Source organism: Chiroxiphia lanceolata, chromosome 22 (genome assembly GCF_009829145.1).
Source record: "Chiroxiphia lanceolata isolate bChiLan1 chromosome 22, bChiLan1.pri, whole genome shotgun sequence".
In the NCBI taxonomy this organism is placed as follows: domain Eukaryota; kingdom Metazoa; phylum Chordata; class Aves; order Passeriformes; family Pipridae; genus Chiroxiphia; species Chiroxiphia lanceolata.
The window spans coordinates 3,792,761-3,810,691 of record NC_045658.1 but is presented as its reverse complement, the minus strand read 5'-3'; the positions used below and the strand labels follow the sequence as shown (position 1 = coordinate 3,810,691).

Genomic DNA, 17,931 nt, shown 5'->3' with positions numbered 1-17,931 from the left:
GACACAGGATGCTCCGGGGAGAGCAGGATGATTCTGGAGCAGCGGGGAGCAGGTGAGTGAGGTGGGTTTGGGGGACAGTGACTGCAGGGCAGAGAAAGAGATGGCAGAGAGGGGGGAAGGCTCAGCTCATAAAATCAAGGTGCACACGGTGGGCAGTGCGAGGGCAGGGAGGAGCAGGGTACGGGCCCTTCTCCTGCTGCATCCACCCCGTGTTCCCATCCCACTCATGTCCTGTGCCGAACACACATAAATAAAATCCCTGAAATCCATGCAAGTCTGGAATTCTCCAATCTGTTTGCTTGAGCAGCAACTGTCACATAAAAGCAAACATCCAAAGCGATTAAATGTACAGTTACAGTTCCTTGCCCTGGCATCTGCACTGGTGACTTTGCTCTAGTTCCTCCCAAAGCCTTGCACTGATGGGTTTCATTTATGCTGGTTTTCCCCTGTGTCAGGCACTCGTGCCCCCACTGCCTGTACTTCCCACCCAGCTGCACACTGTCTGTCTGACATCACATTGCACTGCTGTAGAAATTATTTTGAGGTCATCACTACACAAGACTTTTCCCTGCTATTTCACGCACTCCAACTGGAAAGAAATCAAAAAATGCTCTTCTCCATACAGTAAGTAGGGCTCTCCCATACAATGAAAACCTAATTCTACAATTTTCAGGCTCATGGAAAGAAATCGTCTCCCCACCTGAATGAGCTAAAATTCAAAGATGTGTATGAGAAGATCATTAGTGCAGCTATTTAGTTTTAACCAAAGCATAGTGACCAACACAAATGAGGGCTCAGCTTTGACACAGTCCTTGCCCCACACTCTGAACTGCTTATGCAGTGTGCAGGGTTTGGGAAGTGCTGATGGCAGTAAAGTCAGACTTCCCCTCTTGAAAGCAAAGAGAATTTGGGGAGCTGAAGGAATGACAGCACGATGAGCTGTAAGGGGAGCCTAAATGCATCCAAACTTTTTCATGCAGAGAGTAGAAATCATCAGCTGCCTGGACAGCAGCTCAAGGGTTTCTGCTCCAGCCCCCTGACTGCTGGGTGCCTTCTCCCTGTGTGCCCAGACCCCTCCTGCAGCTGCAGGACCAAGGGGCTTCCGGGCACTGGTGTCACCAGACACTAAGGACACACCAGAGAAACATCCCGTTCAGAAATAATACAGAAATGCAGAAACTCAGTGCTCATCTCTCTCCAATCCCTACAATACAATTTTAACACTCAGTTTAGATCCTTCAGGACTACATATGGGACTGAAATAAAAACCTTCAGGCCCAAACCAGGCAGTTCTGGAATCCCAAACTCCAGAGCACGCTTGGACCTCACAGCTTGGTCTCCGGTAGTGACAGCAGTGTGTTTCTACTCAAATTTTCTTCCTTGCAAGAGTGTTTTCTTGGTTTTTTTTCTGACTGAGATCCTCACTAGTTTCCGAAAAGTAAATATTTTCATCTCAATCTCACACACCTGAGAGACTCCAAGGGTCATGGGAAAACCTGTACTGCTGCTCCTGTCCACTCCTGCACTGAGGACAGGGGCTTTTGCCCCGTCCAGCACCTGCCCCAGACACCCAGAGCCCCCCCAAACTCCACAAGTACATTCAGGCCCAGTTTTTGAGCCTGAGCTGTGACACACAACCCCAGCTGGTGATTGCTGCCTCCGGTGTGGGGAGGGCAGGCAAAGGCTCAGCCCAGGAGCTGGGGACAGTGGGTTCTGCCCCTGCCCCGAAGGGCCAGCACGAGGTCCAGGAGCCACCCCAAGTCCTATTCTGGGAACGGGAACAGTACACAGAAAGGCCTCCCGCTGGCCTCTCGCCAAGGATAAAATTCACCCTTCTGAACACAGGCCAAGATGATCTAAAGTGACTACTGACTTTTGTTGCCCAACTTGAGTCACCTTAAATGGGCCTATTTTTCAAGTGTCAGTGCTCAGCATGGCTGAGAATCGGGCTCTCTAAGATGTCTAATTCTACAAGTCCAGTCACTGCTGTAACAAGAAAGACCATTATTCCTCTCCTGTGTGACTTCTTCCAGTCTGGCCAGGCCTTTTATCTTTTTTCCTCTACCCTCCCTTCTCCTTGTTCTTTTCTTTTTCAGCTTTTTATGAATTTCTCTCAGCTTTCCTCCCTCTCCCCCCCTCAAGGTCATGCGGCTCATTTCCACGTTGAACATTTACTCAGCAAGCCAGGTCCTTTCACAGGCGCTCACCACAAATATGCTTTCTGATAAAGTACAGAGAAAAGAAACTGTAAAACCCAAAACAATGTCAGAAATGAATACAAAAAAATCCCACCAGGGCAAAGCAGGGCTGTAACAGGGCAGACTGTTTCACCAGAGAGAGCAAGGAGGTAAAGCACCCCATTTCCCTGCAGTTCTCTGTTTATTTTCTTGCTCTCCTTTAATGTTTGCTTTCCTGAATATTTCTGTTTTGTTGTTAGGGCTGTGCCACCTATATGAGAGAGACTGTTATATTTAACCTCTTCTCTTTATCCTCAGTGAAACTCACCCTCATTCACAGGTCAGAGCCCTCCCAGCCCGTGGGCACCTGCTCCTTTATGGCAGCCCCAACCCATCCTGAGCAGGGTGTTTCCAGCTACGCAGTTTGCTTGGTTTTCCTAAGCCCATTACATGTAAGCAGCTTGCACAAAGCATCAGGGTTTGTGTCCACCCTGGGTAATACACAGCACAACACCGTGGGGCCAGAGAATGCACAAAGGAAGGTCAAACCCCTCTCCCCACTCTCAGGAATGGATGGAGCCCTTCGCATGAGTGTGGTAAGAGGGAACGGGTCCTGGAGAACTGTTTTCATACTTAATTACCAATTCAGCTCCCAGATCAATCCTACAGACTGTTTGAAACTAAGAGCAGCTTCACGAGGCCCACATTCTCCAGCCCAGGGCAGGTCTCCAGAGAGCTCAGCCATGCTTGCTGCTCTGAGATGCTGCAATCTTGATAAACCTCCAACTCCAAAGAAACAAAATTTGGCCAACACAGCATGACTTTGAAAATCCAAGCCTCAGGCTTGCAGTGTCCAGGAAAGTTTTAGAATTATTTCTCAGTGACATCATTCCAATCTCCATTTGATCATCACAGACAGCTACTGGCCCTCACATGAAAGACAGGGTTTAAAAGTGTCCGTTTGCTCACTAACATCTCTTCACCTGAGATCCAAAGCTGCTTGGCCTTCGTGGCCACTGGGAAATGGTAAGGAAAAGTAACTTTTGGCTTTTGTAGTCAGGTCATGGTTTTATGCCCAGGAATGCATCTAGCCCATAATTTCCTGTGGGAGAGAGGTCACCATTTCATTGCTGACCGAGTCAGGTTTAGGATAACAAGCATATAGTACCAAAAGCCTCCCACCTACCAAGACCCCTGAGGAACACTGCTTGGAGCAAAGGGAGCTGCTCTGAAAGCAACAACCTTCTTTTTCTTGAGACAGCAGGGCTCTGCCTTCTCCTCACTCTAGAGTTGTTGCTTTAGGATGCTTCATGTTGCTGCTTTCCTTTACTGAGCCCACAACAGAAAACCAGAAATCTGTGGATTCCTCCTGGCAGGGGGGAAGTAATTCCCAGCTATTCTGCCTGCCCTCCACAGCTCTCCCCTGATTTCTAACACGGCCAAAAAGGCATCCCCCACTGCTCCCACACACTGCCCACCCCACAGTGGCTGCCACGGCGCAGAGACCCACCCAGACTGTTTCCATGGAGCCTGACCTTCTCCTGGAGGTTGCAGAAATACACCCTTCCATAAACAGATACTTCTACCTAGGAAAGCCTCAAAGCTCTGTTGGGATACTCTAGGTGGTGCTGGCTCGGGGAGCTGGCTGTGAGCACCTTGGTGGAGCACGTGGAACAGTGAGTTCTCCTCCAGGAGGGTATAGGCACAGCCAACACCAGCAAGAGCAGGTACCTTGGCAAGTGCCACAGCAGAGCTATTACAACGTTTGGGCCAACCAGCATCACCAGAACTAATCAGCTACAAGTTCTGACAGACAGGCACAGCCCTGAAATCAAATATAGTTGCAAAATTATTCTGATTTCAAGTGCTTTTGGCCACTTGCAACTCTGCTTTGGCAGCACAGCGATGGGGAGAGCAGCACGCTGGTGGCAGTGACGCTGTCCCGAGTGGCAGCACACTTCAAGGGAGCGGGGCAGGATGCTGCAGGACACTTTGTTGGCAGTCAGGCCCCTGCAGAGGTTGGGCACTGAGCTGGGTGTCACCACACTGTGCAGAGGCTCCTGCGACCCCTGTGTCTCCCTGGCACGGCCCGTCTCGTCTCACTGAGTGCTGCTCGCCCTCCCTCCCTCCCAGAGCGCACATGGCTTTAATGTTTTTATTACCTGTTTGACTCGCTGCCTTATTGCTTCTCCTCTTAATGGGGCTGTAACCGTGGAAACGAGGAATAAACGGCCACCAGAAAATGAGATGATTAAACAGGTCACCCTGGCAAAACAAACTCCGTGCTCACACAGCCCGGGCTGCGTGTGCAGTTTCTGCCCAGGGAAATGCGGGGCCGGCTGGCAGAGGGTGGGAGGGCTGGATCAGGCTCCTGGAAGGAGCACACCACTGAGAGGTGCCTCCTTGGAGAAGTGTGGTCTCTGCCCAGAAGGGATGATGCTGTGTGTCTCCCAGGAGGGACGTGTGGAAAATGGCAAGGTTTGCCGAGGGAAGATGGAAGATAGCGAGGACAAGACACATCCATGTAACTGGGGAAAAAATAGCAACTATGATGAATATAAATAGGCTGGGCTGAAAACAAAACACAAGTCTGAGACAAGTTGGTGTCCTCTGTTGTCCCCGTCTCTGGCATTGCCCACGCCTGCCTCGTGGCAGCTCCCAAGGGAGTGTAGAGGCTCTTCTGCCTGCACTTCTCCAGGCCCACGGGGCACAGCTCCACCACTCTCCTTGTCCCTCCAACAGCCAAGCTGCACTGGTGCCACCCTGGCAAAGGCACAGCACTGTCCAGGCAACCATGGCCAGGACCACAGGGAATGTAGGATCTCGTGGAGCACAGATCTGGCTTTCCAAGAAGCATCTGCAGTCACTGTGCTCATGGCTCCTTCTCTGAAGCCATGTGGCTGGGAGGAGAGGGACAGGACCATGACAGCTGGGAGGGCACGAGCACAGCCTGGGCTGGTGTCCACTCCAACACAGCCCTCCTCGTGACGGGGCAGAGGGCTGGTCCACACCAGCAAGACAAGGAGAAGGCAGAGGGTCTGTGTGTCTCAGCACCCCGCTGGATGCCAACATCTGAATGAGATCTCAGTCAAGCTCAGAGGTAATGAGTTTCAGACCAAAATGTTGTCGAAAACAAAAATAAAACCCCCAAATATGCACACCGCAATCAAAAAAGCACAATCACAAACCAACATTCAAAGTACTGAGGATCCTGCCAGAATCCCCATCCTGCCCCAACCTGTCCAAACCCAGACTCACTGGGTGCTGGCAGTCTGGGAAGAGCAGACTTACTCCACCAAGAGCAACAAATTCAGCAGAAGAAATTGGAACGGCAAAGCTTGGCGAGGTGGAGATGTGAGACAACTGCTTGGAGCACACAGGCAAGTGGTTGTGCTTTCTTTCAAAAAAAACAGCAGGTGGTTTATGAAAAGGGCCCTATTCTTTAGGGTAATTTGAGCCATATTTCATTGTTTGATAGAAAAATCCTAATATTCATGACCTCCTTTAACTGGAAGAAGTTTGCTCATCTGAATATCAGCCCACAGAAAAATGGGAAAATGAAAAATAAAGAGAGTAAGATAATGGAAGGGAGGTGGAAGGGGGGGGGAAAAAGGAAAGGAAAAGCAAGACAGAATCAAAGGCAGAATGGGAAGTCCAGGAGGGTGACAAGAATGACGGGTCTGTGGGAATATGGAAAGGAAGGACATAAAGAAAAGCTCTTTAGCAAGAAAAGTTAAACACTGCAGCATAAAAAAAGGCTGAGAAAAGCAAGGGTGAGTGACGGAAAACACAGCAAGAGTGAGCAAAGGAGCTTTCCCTTAAAGTTTCCAAATGCATGGATCAACTTTGCAAAACTGAGATTCCTGTCCTACTGAGCTTCTGTTAAAAATATTCATATGCAATCAAGAAGAAAAATCAGACCCTCTCTCCCCAGCCTCTGTTCCCTCACCCTCTTCCAATCCTGTCCTCCTCTGCTAACATCTGCTGCCTGCCTTCGGGACATGCAGATGGTAATTACTCCAGGAGCAGCTTCCTCTCCTTTCCCTGCTTGCAGAGGGCCACTTGGAAGAGAGCTTCAAGCCATGGAAAGATACCACACACACCTCCACGCCCGGGAGAGGGGGGATGTGGGAGCCAGGGCCCTGCCAGAGAACTTGATAGCACAGGGGGTGGGAAAGGGGTGAAAAGATGAAGACATTTGTCTACAAAACACACCAACAAAACATCCCCCTGGCCTGAAGAAGGGGGGCCTGGGGAGAAGTTGGCTTGAGATGTGGGACTGCTCGTGCTCCTCCAGATAGGGGAAGGGGTGCTGGAGGAGAGGTGTGCTGGGGAAAGGCAGGCAGTGAGGAGGAGGAGGAGGAGGAGGAGGAGGAGGAGGAGGAGGAGGAGGAGGAGGAGGAGGAGGAGGGCTGCCCTGGGCGAGCCAGCTCAGGGAGTGGATTCATACAGGCATGGAGCTGGCAAACACCAGGCGGAGAGGTGGAGCTGCTTTAATGAGAAGATGCTTCTATGACTCAGGCCTCAAAGGGATTGGGACTTTATTATTTTATTTTTCCATAATAAATTATGCCCTGGGATGCCAGGTCCCGCCGGGTTTTTCTGGAAATACCAGACAAAAGCTGGTGTTGCTACCTGGCTTTTGACAGTTTCCCATGTATGGAAGCTGAAGGTTCCTGGTTCTTCCTCTGCTCTGCCCTGGCCCAGCCAGTCTCGGGAGTGGGGCTGACACCACTACACCATTCCAACAGAACAGCCCAGCTGGAGCTCCTCACCTCCCTGCCCAGGTCCTGGAGAGCCCCCTTTGCAGCTCCACGATAGCCCACCCTGGGCCCACGGGTGCTCCCAGCCCGTGGAGCTGCAGCTGCCGGGATGTCAAAGGTGCCACGGGTCAGGTGGGCGCAGGAGCTCCCGGGAAAGCGGGAGCAGGCTCAGCTCTCTCCCACACCCCAGGCACCACACCCCAGCTGGAGGGAGGAGCTGCTGCCCGACCCCCGCACCCGTCCATGGACAGCAGCCAGGCCTCATTCACTTATCTCCATCACTGAAGCGCCCAGCCCTGGCTCTGGGCTGCACAGGGGAGTATGATTATGCCCACTTTATAGATTAGGAGTTATTCATCCTACACCAAATCCTCAGACTCTGCCATGTCTCACAGACCTGTTCTGGAGCTCTTTGTTAGATTTAGGCTGAATTTGGCCCTAGTTCAGCTCAGAAACTTGCGTTACAAAAATCCCCTGTACAACCTCCTGCCTGCCCGCGGCTGTGGACCGAGCTGACGCCAAGGCCGTCGTTCCTGGCAGCAGGAATGGTGGGAGATTCACTGCAGGGCAGTGGGAGCACAGGGACACCCAACACACAGACCACGCTGGTCCTCTCTTGCTGCTAAGAAAGATCCACTCATGGTCACGACAATGCGAGCACATGGAAAGAGAGGGTTCATCAAGGCAATGTCTTGAGAGAGCAACCTGGAGAACACAGAGTTCAGCATGACACCAACACAGGGCACGTGAGTGTCCGGGAGCGCGGAGGTGGGCGAGTGTCTGGGGCAGACGGGCATGTGCAGGACACGGTGACGGGGACGTAGGTGTTGGGTGTGGGGAACACCTCCAGAAATGCTCCAGCAGAGCTTGGTGCTTTTACTGATTTCACAAGAGGCTCTGCTAAAATGTCACCTCTCCGAAGCAAAACAGGAGCACGTCGGTGAATCATCATTTCACACCCCAAAACCAGGAATGGGTGGCAAAACTCTCTAGTGAGGCACCAAATCCTCAGGGGATTGCCATAAAATGCACCCGGTGACTTTAGTCTTCCCATCCTTTTTCCTAGTATCTCCTGATCTCCACCCCTTGCTCTCTCTTGCCAACCTATACGGGTTGTTCAGCTTTTCTTTCGAGCATGAAACTGCCTCAGGACTGGAAGCTTTAAGCAGTTTCCCAGCCTCCAGAAATTTTCTGGTTGTGTTTCTCCGTGGCAGAGCAAACAATTGCTTTGGTACCTGGCCACCACACCTAACCCCCAAATGCAATGAGAACTCGGAATTCTTTGGGAAACAAGAACTTGTTTTACATGAGTGAAGCACATGTTTTTTGTTCACTGTAACTATTTGTTCCTGAAAGGACTTGACAAACTGTTTTATTTTCTGGAACCACCACAAGAAGAAAGATGGGAAGTCCCTTGAGAAAGGGGAGAAGGTTGGTGCCAAGTTAATGCATTGGGAAGGGAAGTTGACAACTGGACTCAGCCTCTGAGATGGGCAACAAGGGGGCCTAGAGTCTGGGAGAGGGAAGAGCACCACCATCCCACTCCAAAACACACTCTGCTCCTCAGACAAAGCCTGTGCTTACAGGGAACAGCAGCCCAGCCCCTCACCTGTGATCAGTGCTACTGCCTGTCCTCACCAGCAGGTCTTGCCAGGGACCAGGAGTCCACCCAGAGGAGCTGCACAAAGGAGAGGAAGCTCCAGGGTGCTGATCCCAGCCATGGCCATGCTCTGTGGCCATCTGTCAGTCCAAAGATGGGCCCCATCCAGACCAACTCTGTGTAGCCCCTGGGCTTTGCCCACCCAGGGGCTGTTCTGTCACCCTCTTGCAGCACCATGGTGACCTGGCCCGGCCCTTCACCTGCCCGTGCCCCTCCAGCACCAGAGCACTGTGCACTCCCCCCACTGTGCACATCCTCAACCCAGCCCCAGCTGCTGTTGCAGCCTGCAGAGCACTGGTCAAGCAGGAATGGGGATTAGAAGACAGCAAGTTTTTCTTTTGCTACCAATGTCTGCCTCCATCTGCCTCGTGAGCCCTCGGAGAGGAAACAGGGAGCAACAAGGTCCTGGTCCAAAGGGCTCTCAATCCTCAAAATGGATTTTACCTGTCTCTGAAAGCTGCCTCCATCTCTCACCCCCATTGCTTTCTCCCTAGGGAAATCAGTCTAAAAGGGGCTAATGGAACAATGTCCCTCTCTCTCCCCCCTCTCATTTTCTCTCTTTTTTTTTTATTAGCATTTGTGGAATTTATTCCCAAACTCTCCTAATCTTTCGTACACAACCATTTGATTTGCATAACCCAGCCCCCTCTCATAAAAACTGGCTGCTAGTTTAATTAAAAAATGTAAATTTGCTGTCATCTCGGGGCCTGGTGAATTAGGACGACATCGGCATTTTTTATTGCTGAAGACGTCCAAATTGATCCAGTCCGCACTGAACCGGAGGGGAGGAGACGGGGCCGCGTGGGACTTTTGGCTGGAGCTCCTGCCCCTCCCCTGCTCCCAGCCAAGCCTCCTCTGCCCCCTCTCTGCTTTGCAAAGTGCAGCTGAGGACGAGGACATGGGTTCTCCCAAAGCCCAGCTGGATCGGCCAGCGAGGCCTCTGCGGCGTCAGCACTTCTGGGAGCTCAGCCCTGGGTGGCACCTGAGCTCTCCAAACCTGGGGAACGGCCGTGGCTCCAAACCCTGGGAGAGAGGGAAGGAGCCCAGGTGGAGGTGGGAGATGCAGCACAGGCAATGGTTGTCTTCACCTCCCACAGGACTTTTCATTACTTTCCAGACACTTTCAACCAACTTTTCAGAGGGAAACCTAAATTGTAGGCTGCACAGCAGCCCAGGGGTACGGTCTGATGTCAGAGGGAGAGTCAAAGTGGCCACAAAAGCTCTCGCTGTGAGGACACAGCCAAGTGCTCTGGCAGCATGAGAAGTGGGACAGACAAGGCTGTGCAGGCAAAGTCCTGAGATAAATTCCAAGCTCAGATACTCCTTTCCAAGAGTGGCGAGGAGGACTCAGGGTGGAAGCATAAACGGTCCAGGAAAACAGAAACTGATTATTTGGAAACTACATATTTAATATTTGACCCCCTCCAGCTGACGTATCTGTACCATTCTGAGCTGGTTTCAGTTCAAGTTGCCTCTCCCCCTCTGGGACACCACAGCAGAAGGGTGCAGTACCTGCACACACTGGCAGACCCCACTGGCAGACCTGGTTTAGAAGGACTCATTGAACTCAGCAGACAAGGTGCAGGCAAGGAAACAGGAGTTTTTTATCTCGGGGATCAACTTTCTGGTCTTTCTGTGAGTTATCTCTCTATGGTAAAGCAGTCGAAACACTCCTACGGACTTCAACTGGCTTTGAAGCACCTTCTCCAATTAATAGCTGGGCCCTACTTACACCATGATGGGAAGGTTAATTCCTGCCCTGCTAAACCCTTCTCCCAAGGAACAATCTTCACTCGGTAGGCTTAAGCCCTTGAATGCTTTCCACTCAAAAAGTATCTCATAGGACTCCTGGAAAGGGATGTGAACACCTGAACAAACTGCCTGGGAACCTTCTGCAGACCAAGGGCTCAGGAATGACACTAACCTTGACTAAGCCAATGTCTTCCCAAAAACCTGTACTGTCAAAAAAAAAGAAGAAAAAAAAGAGTTGCCACCAGTCCAGAGAAGGTGTTTCTATCCACTGGGTGTTTCAAATAACAACAGTGATTTGACAAAGGCACAAAATGACCCTGGGAGTGGAAAATTAGGTGTTTCTCCACTCATTTACCATAGGTGCTTTAGTCTTCATTCTGAGATCAGTTCCTGTAATCTCATACCAAGGATAATTAGGCTGGGGCACAGTTTCCCAAAGGAAGTGACAGGTGCCCGGTCAGTCAAGATATTTACAACCAGACTCGCAGAAAGTCACATGTAGGGAACATCTTGCCACGATCCTGGGCAGATGGACTCAATCCATGAATTCTTTTCAGCCCTTAACCACTCTGAACACTTCTGGTCCTAGAAGGTCCATGCAAGGATTGACTGAGCTGAGAAAGCTCTCAGCAAGAGCAGACTGTCAGACCCCACATACCGAGTCCCTCTGGGAAAGAAACCCCTCCGGACTTGCCTCTGCCAGCTGGCAGCTCGTGTGAGCAGCCCTCGGGCACTGCCTCCGGGGAGCCACTGCCTGAGGGCTTGGAGAGAATTCAAGAGGCAGCGACTGAGGGAGATAAACTGGCCCAAGCAGATAAGGGTTAGAGGTGGTGATTATGGGGCAGGTCTTTGCCCCAAGATCATGACAAGACGGGTTCACCCACACACAGACCGTAATGCTGACTTAAACAGATCTCCCAGATCCTCATTTCCATGGCTTCCTGCAGCCCCGGGTTCCCATACCGGAGACCGAAACCCACGTGTTACCTGGGCGGCAAGGCCGAGCGCCCACGACACTTCCGAGAGGAAGGAGGGTCCCTTTTTTGGGGCGGGGGGGGGGGCGGGGAGGAGGCGTTCGGCTTGGCAGCCCCTCTTTGGGGGCGGCGGTGCAGGAGCCCCCCGGGCAGCGGGCGGGTCCCGCCGGCAGAGGGCACTGCGGGGCCGGGGCACGGCCCTGCCCGCCCGGGGCCGCCCCGGCCGGCGACACCCGGGCAGCTGCCACCGCTCCCGGAGATGGAGATCAGGGGTAAATCACTGTTTATTGCTCTTTAAAGCATTTGCCCTCCTGCAGTTTCACCACATCCTTAACTCCTGGGCTGCCCACGCAGCCTCCCAGCTCCTTGATCTGAGAGGGAAGCAGCCGCACGCCCACGGCTGGACCCGGGCAGAGCCGGCGTCGCGCTCGCGGGTGGAAGCGGCTCCGGGGCCGCTGGGCTCCTGATATCAATGGTGGAAATAAATAAATAAGTGGAATAAACGACGACAAAATTATCCTCTCAATCACAACATCAGAGTACATAGTTCAGGCCCAGTCAATCATCAACCAGTTTATTACCATCTTACTCCTTATTAAAAAAAACAACACACACACACGTACACATAGGCTCCGGCAGTAATTACCTGGACTGTGGCGCATCGCCAGCGCAGGCCTCTTTGGCCCATTGCTGCCATTTGGATTGTAAATGGCAGAGAATGGCTTACACCATTTTGGAGGAGCAAGTATGGTTGTGTTGGCAGGTACGGGGCCAAGGTGGTGGGATGTTGTCCCAAACAGAGAGGCAACACGGCCCAAGGAATTCCCACCAAACTCTGCATTTGCCCACTTGGTAAAATCTAAGTGAGACTCTGATCCAGACTGTCCAAGGGCTGGAAAACCCACCAGCACTTTGAGCCCCGCTGCCCCCAGCTGCAGTCACACCCCAGCCCTGTCCAGCACCACACCCAGTGGAGCCACCAGCCCAGCCCAGTGCCAGGCCAGACCCTGCTCCTCGTCCTGATACCTGATCAAAACCAGTGGACACGCCACAAAAAGCTACAACCAAAAACACGCCCAGCCCCAACACTGGGGCCTGTAATCTAAAACCAAAACATTGCCCCAGCCTGGCCACCTTTCCTCCTCCCTTCGAGATGTGAAGAGGTGGGGGAGGTCTCATACATCTCACATGGAAGGATAAAAACAAACCCATCCCAGATATGCCCAGGCTGAAAAAAAAAAATAATACTCATTAAATGTAATAAGCAGCCTCTTCATCCGACACTACCTTGTCCCAAATAAATTAAATTCCTTTTCATTTAGACAGCACAGGAACCTGACAAGCAACCTTTACCACCGAGACGCCAAGAGCTCAGGAGGGGGAAAAAATGAAAGAGAAAACAACCCACACAACTTACAACAAATACAAAGGCAGAATCATTTCAAAACCCCCATAAACTTCCCCTCCGCATCCTCTCCCGGCCAGCCCGCTCCTCGCCCCGCCGCCCGCCCGCCGCCCCGGCCCGCGGGGGCCGCGCTGCCGGGAAGGACCGGCGGAGGGAGCGGAGCCCCCGGCTCACCTCGGCGGGGCCGGGCGAGCGGGGCCGGAGCGGCGGCGGGCGCGGGAGCAACTTCCGTAAAACAAGTGAAAGAAGAAAAGTGAAAGAGGCGGCGAGCCCCCGGCCGCACCGCACCGCACCTGGTGCCGCCCCCGCGCCCCGCTCCGCCCGCACCGCGGCCCCGCACCGCCCGCACCGCGCACCCGCCGACAAAAGTTTCGGGGCGGCGGCGGCCCCGCGTCCCGGAGAGAGACTGCGCTGCCCGCAGCGCCGGCCCCGCGGCCGCGGAGGGGCTGAGCCGCGGCCGGGGCGGACAGCGCGGACAGCGCTCCGCTCCGCTCCGCCCGGCGCGGGGGCACCGGCACCGGCGGCCGCACCGAGCGGGGGCTCCGCCGAGCGGCGGGCGGGGGGCTGGGGGCAGGAAAAGGACAATTGTTCTGTACTTACCATAGTCGGAGAGACGAAAGCCGAATTCACTTAAATAATCAACTTTCATAATACTTAATTAATACCTAATTGCAGCTGATTGCTCCCGAATAACAAGTTGTTTAAAGCACTGATGTCATTGCCGTGCCGGTCCTCCCCGAGTCACTTTGGCAGCGGGGCCGGGGGCGGGCGCGCCGCCGCGGGGGGCGGTGACTGGCGGGCTCGGACCCGCCCCCGCGCCGGGCCCGCCGCCGGGGGCAGGTGCGGGGCCGGGCCGGGCCGGGGGCGGCGGCCGCGGACCCACCTCGGGCGGACCCACCTCGGGCGGACCCGCAGCGCGGCCCCCGCGGCGGTCCCGGCCCGCACTCGGGGAAGCAGCGCGGGGCTGCCCCGCACTCGGGGCCGCCCGCCGAGCCCGGCCCGGCCGCGGTGCCTCCGCAGCCATCGCGGGAGCGCCGGGCACGGAGCGGCCGGCGCGGGGCAAAGCGCGAGGGGATGGGGATGGGGGTGAGGGTGGGGATGGAGCGGGGCCGGACGAGCTGCAGCGGTGCCCCCGAGTCCGGGCACGGCAGGACCCGCGGGCAGGGGCAGGGCGGGCACTGCCGTCCCACGCGTGTCCGGGCTCGGCCGTGCGGTGCGGGGCCCGCACCGAGGGGGGCTGGAGCACTGGTGGCCGCCACCGGCGGGTGTCACAACCCTGGGCGCATCTTGCCCAATGCCCCGCAGGAAGCCCGCGCCGCTCCGCCGGGCCCACGGGAGGCTGGGGGGGGCTCTTTTGCAGCGAATTTCCTCATTTTTTGTTGCTTTATTTTTCTAAGTAGCAAAGAATGCGAGGGAGGTTCTGAGAGGCGTGTTGGGTAAACAGAGATATAAGCCTCTTTCTTTAAAACAAACGAGCAGATTATTTACCTGATTAAATAGGTATTTTGAGCAGGTTGAAGGCTGTTTTTGTGAACACACCATATTTGGCTCCATGGATTTTGGCAGAGCTGGGCTCCTCACCGGGGCTGGGGAGCTGCCCATGGACTCACCAGCTCTTAAATCCTTTTTATAAGCAGAACTTAATGTGCTTCTCAAAGGAGGCCAGCATCATTACCCCACTGGGGATGGGGAAACTGAGGCACTAGCGAGGGAAGTGACTCGCCAGAAGTGGCTGGACAGGTTAGTCACAAGGCTGGAAGGAGCCCAGGTGTGTTTGTGCACCAGGATACACTGCACCCACAGAGTGTCCTGAGCCCAGAGACCCAACTGCAGCTCACTCATCACCTCAGCAGTGCTGCATTTGCATGGGCAAAATGCACGGGCAGCGCAGCCGGAGGGCAGGGAGAGGGAAGAGGAGAGGGGAGTCATTTGTGGAAACCACAAGTATTCTGGCTTTGCCTGGAAAAAATCTAAACAAAGTCTGCTAAAGCAGAGCCACCCAGAGACCCTCCGGGCCAGGAAGCAGGTGGGGACGGCAGTGTCAGGCAGGAGGCAAGTGTGCCCTGCCCGGGGCTGCCCAGCCAAGCAGTGCTCCGGAACAGAGCCCTGCACGGGACTCACTTTCCCACCTGGTGCAGTCAAGCTCCTGCTTTGAGATGGGCAAAACTTTACCAGCATCACCCTGACTTCCCCACTGGTTTCTAACCACACCATCGGCTCCAACCAGCACTGTCACACAGCGCTGCCATTAAAATCCTGCCTGTCTGTGCTTCGCTGGCCCCAACACAGGCACCGGCCCGGCCAACAGCACCCACAATCCTCGGCGCAGCCTGCCCTGGTCCCTACGCCAGTCAGACACCACAGCACCTGCCAGGGAATATTCCACCCGGGGAACTGATGGACAGTAGCAGAAATGTTTGTGCTGGCTCTGTAGGAGCTCAGTTTGGGCCCAACGCTTCCTTCCAGGTGTGAGGTTGCTGACAGGTCCCGTAAGTTCACTGCATTTCACATCACACAGATTTCCCCATTTTTGCCTCTCCTGTGAACTTAATATTTAAGCAGTGGGAATTCTGATCACTGCTGCTGTTCCCTGAGTGAGTGGCCCCAGCTGTATCTCCACCTCCTTACAAAGGGGAACACACACTCTAACATGGATGTGTCACTGCACATACACAGCCCCACAGACCCTCTAAACATACCTGTTCTTCTACGTGCACCGAGCTGAGCACGTTCACACATCAGTATCCAAATGTTCCCCACCCCTCCCATCCCTGCACGCACACGCAACATGCATATGCACTCCACAAAGAAAATGATACTCTGTGCTCACTGACATTCAAATACACACATATCCATACACCATGACACACATGAACCCACACACACAACCTAAACACACCCAGAGGATCCCCTCCGCAGACTTCCCACTGTCCCTCCCACTCCTCCTTGCAGGAACAACTTGCCAAGGTGTTTTTTCAGGTGAAGTCCACGCCCTACAGCTGACGCAACGGCAAGGCCTGATTTCCTATCTCAGCGATCTCCAGTCACAGGATCAGGTTTTATTTCCCCATCCTCCCTCCTTTGCCTCTTACCCAAGAAAAGTTGGTTCTTTCCTCTCTCAGGGGCTCTGGAGCTTTCTGCTCCCTTGGGGACCCCTGTGCCCCCCATGAGAGCAGCATCTCCCCTCCTTCCCCTATCCCTCCAGGGTATGGATACACCTGAGGGAAGGCTGCCTCTGACAGTGTCCCTCTGCACCCCAGGAGCACTTGAGGGAAGGCAGCACCCCTCACCCTGCTCTGAACTGTGCTGCTGTGCCACAGCAAGAGCCACCCCAGCCACGGCTGCCCTTTCATGGCAGGTGAAGCGATCTCTCCTTGTCCCTTCACACCCTCCCAGGGGCATCAGGAGCTCTCAGTAATTAATGTTTGCCAGGTGCTCAGAGATCCTCAGATGAAAAGTGCAATGGGAGGGGGAAGGATGATTAATTTATTATTATTATTACAGTTTAATGCTTTCCCCGCAGACAGTGTGCCAGGGCTAAGCAGGGAGTGAGTCACGCTGATATGTGGGACATCCCCCTTTTTTTGTGTCTCTTCTACCTTTGTTTCTTATGCTTAGCCCATTTTCTTGGCAGTTTCTCCCTCCTTAGCAGGAGCTGACCCCGGGGCCTGGGGCCGTGCTCTGGATTCATGTGGGCTCAGGGCGCTGGCTCCCAGATTGCAGGTTGGAGATCTGGCAGCGCTGTGCTCCTCCTCCTGCTCCTGCTTGGGGAGTCTATTAGGCAAATGCTCTTGCCCTATTTCTGTAATTTTGTTTGATTTCTGTTTCGTCAAGGGAGGCGCCCGGAGGCCTCGGGGCCTGGGCGGCAGGAGCAGACAATCCGTGCTTTCTTTCCCTTTCCTTCTCCTTCCCTCCTTCCTTCTCAATTCAGTTTCAATCACATTATTGGCACATGGTGCCCCAGAACACATTGCCAAAGCGGCTGTGCCGAGTCTCACTGTGCCGGGTGGGGCTCTGCTGGGATCATCCTGCCAGTTGCCATTCCTTGGCCTTGCTCAGTTTGACACCAGCTCCCCACCATGTGGCTGCCGCTTTTTCAGACACTCCACAGCTTCCAGCACCTGCTGGAAGCCAAATACTGCTCATCTCTTGACCACTGCCCAGAGGGAATGACTGTAGTGGGAGTGGACCATACAGCACTGAACGTACACGGCATGTCCTCGTGCTCCACAGGGGCCCAGAAGACTTGGGGGGAAGGAGTGGCAGGGGTTTGAATGTGCTAACAATTAGTTACAATTTACTACAGCGATTAAAAGTGCAGCCTGGGGATTTCAGGGCGAGGAGGCAAGGGCAGAGTGCTATCCAGGCATCACGGCCAACAGGGAAGGTACCTGGCACTCAAATGCAGGCACTCTGCCTGCAAACCCAGCAAGTGCCACCCTGAGCCAGCCTGCCCCCCCAAAGCCCCCAAGCCCCAGCTTGGCACACTGGGATGAACTCCAGAGGCACCAGGAAACTGCTGCCCAGTGACAGGTCACAGACTGGGCAAGACCCATTACTGTAAAACATGGGGCAAGCACAAAAGACAGTGATTTCTGTGAAGAGGAGCTGCAAACCAGCTGTTCCTGCACAGACATGCTTGGATGCAAACAAAAACGTGAGCACTTGCCATGTGCACGCACATACAGAGTCACATGTAAGTGCACAAACATGTGACTGCCGTGTGTATGGTCCTGGCACACTAGAGTGACACCCACCTGGGCACACAGGACAGGGCAGAATTGTCACGGATGGTTTGGCAGTGACTGTCCTGCTCTGGACACGTGGAAGGCCTGATACCATGGAGATGCAAAGGGGCTCTGGGTAGAGGAGCTGCTACCCTAGTTACTCCACAGGGCAATGACTTGCCCCTCAGCAACTGTATCCTGCCATGGGCTGAGGACACTGGCACACAGGGCTCTCAACACACAGCCCAGCAAGCAACAGAGATGGGACAGGCAGAGAGACAAGCTGGATTTTACAGGATTCTGAAGCTGTCAGAAGAGTAGGGCTGGTCTCCATAAATTCACTCTGGATTTGGCCTGGCTTGGGCAGGAGCAAAAGGAGAAAGGAGGGAAGGCAACGGGAGCAAAGAGTCTGCTCTGCTCCACCTGCCCCATCACAGGCAGAGGCCGTGTCAGCCCTGCTCCCAAGGGGTCAC

General features: G+C 54.1%; 1 protein-coding gene across 9 annotated transcripts in view; it reads right to left on the bottom strand.

The window, feature by feature from the left end:
* CASZ1 (castor zinc finger 1) overlaps window positions 1-17,931 on the bottom strand; it is a 277,948-nt gene that overhangs the window by 75,691 nt on the left and 184,326 nt on the right. The window contains exon 1 of one of the 9 annotated variants that reach the window (XM_032708909.1): window positions 13,332-13,436. The exons of the other annotated variants lie outside the window; for them this stretch is intronic. The gene's annotated coding sequence lies outside the window, so the exon portion shown is untranslated. Of the gene's footprint in view, window positions 1-13,331; window positions 13,437-17,931 lie in introns of those variants that run through there. 9 annotated transcript variants of the gene reach the window in all.